The 6,265-nt window shown below is 37.8% G+C and overlaps 2 long non-coding RNA genes across 2 annotated transcripts; both read left to right on the top strand.

The window, feature by feature from the left end:
* Positions 1 to 540: 540 nt before the first annotated feature.
* Positions 541 to 1,503, top strand: LOC148097999 (uncharacterized). The gene is made up of 3 exons (XR_015716709.1): positions 541 to 595; positions 764 to 827; positions 1,226 to 1,503. It is a non-coding gene; the product is annotated as an uncharacterized LOC148097999 (long non-coding RNA).
* A 3,265-nt stretch (positions 1,504 to 4,768) lies between these two features.
* On the top strand, positions 4,769 to 5,454 carry LOC148097998 (uncharacterized). Its single transcript, XR_015716682.1, has 3 exons — positions 4,769 to 4,907; positions 5,053 to 5,193; positions 5,364 to 5,454. It is a non-coding gene; the product is annotated as an uncharacterized LOC148097998 (long non-coding RNA).
* Positions 5,455 to 6,265: the final 811 nt, after the last annotated feature.

The following is a 6,265-nucleotide window of genomic DNA, read 5'->3' as shown; positions in this document are numbered from 1 at the left end:
GTTAGGGGTGTGGTGTGGGGGGTATTTTCAATCCATAGCCATAACTAACTAACTAACTAACCAATTATATATATCATGTTTAACCTGAGTAGCAAAAGACAGCAGGGGGTTGAAAACAATAAGCCAGGAGTTAGCTGTGCTCGCAGACTCTTATCAAGCCTTGACCTCCCGGTCAGCTATCGCGCTGGTGGATAACAGAGCTCTCCCAAAACGTGGAAGCATTTTTGCAAATATGTGATATTTTGATAAATTAAGTAGATATTTGAGCATTACACAGCTACATTCTCGCCTGAAAATATCTTAAAAGGTTATTTTGTGACCCAGAAAGGGTAGTCTGGGGAAAAGGAGGATCACATTTGTCGGACACGGTTGTCGGAGCCTGTGTACTTGTAAGCGCGGCAATGGCGGAGGAGCGCGGCTAAAAAAATGATTACTTTTTCTGGGTCACAAAATAAACTTGATTGCACAGCCATTAAGGATCAAATCAGTTTCTGAAAAATGTTCTGTTTTTTCTCCCTCTGCTTGCTTCTTACTGTCTTGAGGCTCGGGACCAGCACTCCTGCTGTTGGACAGAAAGACTGACTGAAAGAAATAAGTAAGTATTTTGGTTTTCCAATATATTAGCAACTGTCAGTGACATTTATATTAATCAGGCTGAACTTTAATCATACTTTAGATCAGCCTGTTTTACTTAATGTTTTATTTGTGCTTTGGTTTGGGGAAGTTGTTTCTTTACTGATCTTTTCCTGTCTTCTGTTATTAGACTTGAGATATGACTGCGCGATGCTGTTGCTGGTGACTCCAGTTAATGCTACAAGACATGCTGTGTAAGTAAACAAACAACAACAGTTTGGTCTGCATTTCTTGAAAGATCACACCCCCCAAACTTAGTTTAGAGGGTCTACACTGTATATAGTGAAGTCTGCAAGTTTTCTAACAGCAAAATTTGTTTTGTGCCCAAATCATTTTGCACATCATTAGAATGAAAGTCATTGGCCATGTTTGCATAGCCCTTTATAAAATGATGCTTTCATGACATTATTGTGTGTTGGGTGGTGGTCACGGCTATCCAGACTGACAATTGGGACGTTGAATGTCACCTCTCCGGTGAGGAGGGAGCCTGAGATTGTCTAAATTGGAGTCTGTTTTATACCAAATGCAGAAAAAAATGTTTTAAGAAAGCAATTAAGTTCATGTTCCAAAAAATATGATTGTTTGCTTGCAGGACACCAGGAGAGATGAGTCCTCCGTCACAGATGGTGTGGTCAGTGAAGATGGTCGCCTGCAGGTTCAAGCTCATTGCATCTCCAACCCACATCCACTGACACTGTACTTAAGGGAAGTTAAAGACTTTCTTCTGCACTTACATTTGGATCACCTCGATCCATGACAGTCATTCAGGCAGTAATGCCTGGACTGGAAACAAGCCATCCTTAAAATATTACAACATTCCAAATATTTATATACAAATATTTTATTTTGATTATATAAGTAAGTACAAAACAAACTTGTGGTAGGCCTAAACTTATTTTCAGAATAATTACATCTGAGACTTTGTTTCATTGTAAGATTCTAACAGTGATGGCAATATAATTGTTTGTTGTTCAGCAGAACAGTGTCCAGTATGTTGGCTGTTATACTTTGTTGTGTTTGAAAATAAAAATTTGGCCGATTTTAACATCATTACAAAAAGTATTGTTAATTATTTTTAATCATATTCAGGTTACCACAAATTGTTTTTTCATTTAGTTGAACTTGAAATGTTTGTCAGGAGGTAAACAATTAGTATTGTACAGTCAGAAATATCAAGTTATTCTTAATACTGCAGACTTGCACTGTATAAGTTGTCCTAACAGTCATCTTAAGTAAGCTTTACTTAGTTTTGTTGAGGCAATGAGTTTTCTCAATTTCTTTGAGCTCTGGGAACTAATTAGATTTTACAGTGTAGCCAAGCATCTCAAGGATCACTGTTGCTGTGGTGTATATCAGCTGGTTGGTTTCAGTGATGGTCGCAGTAGAGATTGTCTGTAATACTGCATTCACTTCTTCTAGGAGACTTTCAGAGGGTACTTCACAAAGTCTTGGTAGTCGGCCATGGCTTTAGCCCTTCTCCACTCATGTTTTCTTGCTCCATTAGCCCACTTATGATCAGAGTGTCCTGGTTCACCTGAAACCTGACGCGGACCTTGTTAATGAATTGCACAGTGAAGTGTTCAGGGCTATACTCAAAACTGCAAAACCGATCTGACATTGCTTCACAGTGCACATGGATAATGACCCAAAACACACTGCAAAAGCATCCTATGAGTTTCTTAAAGTAAAGAAACAAGATATTCTTCAATGGCCAAGGCAATCACCTGGTCTCAAACCAATAGAGCACACTTTCCTGTTATTAAATAGAAAACTAAATGGAGAGGGAGACCCACAAACATGCAGTAAGGTGGCTGCAATAAAGGCCTTCCAGATCATCTCAAGAGAAGAAACATTTAGTGATGTCCCTGGGCTTATAGACTTCAGGCAACGAACTTCAAAAGATTTTAATTAGTGCTGTCAGCATTAATCTCATTAAAATGACGTTAACTCCATAACCGCATCAACGCGGCAATTCTCTGTTAGCGAGTTAACACGGATCGCCCGGTGTGTGCGGCTGCACGGTGTCAATGAGTTAGCTCGTTAATGCATTAGAGCTGTGCAGCCCCACGCACGGGGTGAACTCGCTAACGGAGATTTGCCGTGTAATGCGGTTATGGCATTAACGCCATTTTAACGAGATTAACGCTGACAGCACTAATTTTAATCTAAATTATAAAAATATTAGCAGCAATCCTCAAATGACAATTACTGCATATAAAAATGCCTGCATTTCCTAAATAGTAAATACAGTACTTTAGTTAAACCCCTTGACTTAAAGTTGAAAGTCAGCAGTTCAGTCATATATTGATTGTATGAAATCCACTGTGGTGGTGTAGACAGGCAAAACAACAAAAGGGACTGTACAACAGGGTTTAAGGTCAGATGAGGAAAACATGAACTTAGTGAAATAATCAAAACTGTTCTTGGCAGAAAGCTGTGTAGATCATTTTCTTAATAACCTGTACTTAAGAAAAAAGGTTTTAATTTCTCAAAACACCTGGATCGAGAACATAATATTCCAGTGTCCTTCCCCGACTTGTTTTTTCTGCTGTGTCACCACTCATAATGAGAAGTCGCCCCTCGTGAGAGTGTCTGCACAAACAGGGATTTGTGCGATGGAACGTCATGCGCCAGTTGTTTTTCCCAAATTGAGTTGTGCTAATTCTATACACAGAGCAGCGGCTCAGGAGGATGATGCTCCCATACAGATGATGATTAGGCGTGTGGGTGGCAGGCCAAAGACCTGTACTTTTCCACCAGACAGTCAAACAACTTGCAAAGGCCTCTGGAATTTTCTAAGCAGCCATGTCTTATCAAGAAGTATAAATTCTTATCTTTTTAATTTTTTATTTATTTGAGGTTTTAACACTTTGATTGTATAACACAGTTTGGTTTATAAATACATTTGAGTTTATCTCTATTTCTCAACATATCTTTTGTGGTCCTTGGTCTAGTTTTTGTATAGCCTTTCTCTGTTCAAGCACTTAAAGCACTTAATACAGCCTGCCTCATTCACCAATTCATAGAAGCATATGCTTAAATACTTTCTATCTAACATTCACACTCTGCTGTTAGAGTCACACCACAGTCTGTTTAAAAAAAAGTTAATGTCAAATAATTAAAATCTAGTCCACTAGAATACTAGGAATTTCTTTTACACAGACATAAAGACATTTATCTTGCATTAAAACAGTGGTTCTCAACTTTTTTTGCTAGGCCCCCCTTTGTTTTACCCCGGAGTTTGTCTCACAACATCAAAGCTATGTGCCTTTTTTCACCTCACGCTGTGCACCACGTTATTGTTTACATGAGATGAATTTCTACAATGGCGGATAGCGACAAAATACTGTTACTGTTAATCTTACTATCTTCAGGTTTTACACGCTTACATATACACACGCAGTTACTGTCCCTCCATTTAGAAAGGCAGAGGCATCACGGTGTAATTATTTTATGTGTAGTTGTTTTTCCTGTGTAATAATATTCAACATTGCTATCAATACTTTTTTCAAAAAATGTCTCTCTGTGCAAAATGTGTTCAACATGATTAACAACCGTGGGATACTGTTTGTCTGTGATTTGGACAGGGGGAACAAATTGTGGCAGGATTAGCCTGATATTATTTATGTTTGACAAAGAATAATGTCCTGATTTAGAAAACAGGACCATTCAAAGATCTTATGAAATCAGAATTATATTTACACACCAGCAAGTGGATGTGATGTTAATCACACTCATATGATACTGTTCCCTGAATCATAAAATCACATACCAGTCGCTAAACCCTTTTACTTGGCAAGTTAACTGTAACAAAGCTAACTAGCTATTGTACAGAGTGACTGAGTCACAAATTTAAAAACAGAGGTTTCACAGGGACCCATGTACGGAAGAGGATTAGGGCCACTGGAAAAAAAAAATCCAAGAAAAAAGTCAGAATTCTGACTTTAATCTCAGAATTCTGAGAAAAAAGTCAGAATTCTAAGATTAAAGTCAGAATTCTGACTTTAATCTCAGAATTTAGGAAAAGAAGAAGAAAAAAAGACGTGTCCACTTTTTTTTTTCCCAGTGGCCCTAATCCTCTTCCGTACCCATGTGATTTAGAATGAGGCAGTGCAAGATCTCTGACTAAAACGCCAACAATACTGATAAACCTGATAGAAATGTCCCTTTTGACATCTGTTACCAGTGACACTGTTATCTGCTCAACTGAGAGGGACTGCTTGTTTGTCATTTGATGAACATAAGTTATGAAAGCTTGGGCAGTCAGCTCACAGGTATGTAAAGCAGATAAAGGTAGTTATGTTTAGCTAGCTGCTAACGTGATTTATAATTAAATATTTCCTTACTACTTCAAATTTCAAGTCTTCACTACTACTAGTCTTTTCCCACTACTAACTAGTCATAATTTTGTAAATTAAGGTTTGTGTACCTTGCAACTTAAAAGTCAACATCTGGGTGTGGAGGACATAGTTGGGCTCTCAGCCAAAACCAACCCTTCCAATTTCCCAGCTCCACCCTCTCAACAAGACCAGGACAACTGAAATGGAAGACTCTCAGAAAGTAAGTCCAAAAGCTAATAGGTGTCAACATAGTTAGGGTATAATTTGTGTGTGTGTGTGTGTGTGTGTGTGTGTGTATATATATATATATATATATATACACACACACACACACACACTTAAGAAAGCAATTAAGTTCATGTTCCAAAAAATATGATTGTTTGCTTGCAGGACACCAGGAGAGATGAGTCCTCCGTCACAGATGGTGTGGTCAGTGAAGATGGTCGCCTGCAGGTTCAAGCTCATTGCATCTCCAACCCACATCCACTGACACTGTACTTAAGGTATATTAAGGTATATATATATATATACACACACCTTTAACATATATATATATATATATATATATATCTTGCATATATATATCTATATATATCTAGCAACACATGTATAGTGACTCATTTTACCTTTAACATATATATATATCTTAAAGGTAAAATGAGTCACTATACATGTGTTGCTTCGTAGGCAGTAGAGAGAGGTACCTCATATATCCACCAGAGTGCGCTGTTTCTCCATAATAATAACACCATTTGAGTTGCTCAATGTAGTTAAGCAGATAGTGCCTTTAAAAAGAAAAACTTTACATTATTTAAAGCGTTTGCAGAATCGCTGAAAATGTTAAATCCTTCTCCATAAAGGCAAAATGCCTTGTCAACACATTTAAGAATGCTGTTTCCAGCTGGTAGAGTCTTTCATCTGACAAACAAAAGGATTGTTTTAAATGGGACAAAGACCCTGTGATGAAATGTGATTTTCTTTAAGCTTTGATTGGCGGTGGACTGGAGGATCTGTTGGAGGATCAGAGCTGAGACTGTTAATCTCTGGGTAATATTTTACACAATAAAAAAACAGCAACAGCTGAAGCACATAGCTTCCCTCACAAAGAACTAAATCTGCCAAACACATAAACTAGTGCAGCAGCAGCAGCAGCCATGAAGATCATTTTATCCAGAGAAACGAGCAGAACTAATGGAGGGAAAAATCATTTTTAGTTCTTCTCATCATGTGTTTGTGAAATGCTTTTGGTACACTTCATTAGCTTTAATGATAACAAGAACATTTGGTTATTT

This window comes from Neolamprologus brichardi, chromosome 17 (assembly GCF_056152115.1).
Source record: "Neolamprologus brichardi isolate AB-2024 chromosome 17, ASM5615211v1, whole genome shotgun sequence".
NCBI lineage: Eukaryota > Metazoa > Chordata > Actinopteri > Cichliformes > Cichlidae > Neolamprologus > Neolamprologus brichardi.
The sequence above is the reverse complement of the archived record's forward strand: the minus strand, read 5'-3'. Positions and strand labels throughout refer to the sequence as shown.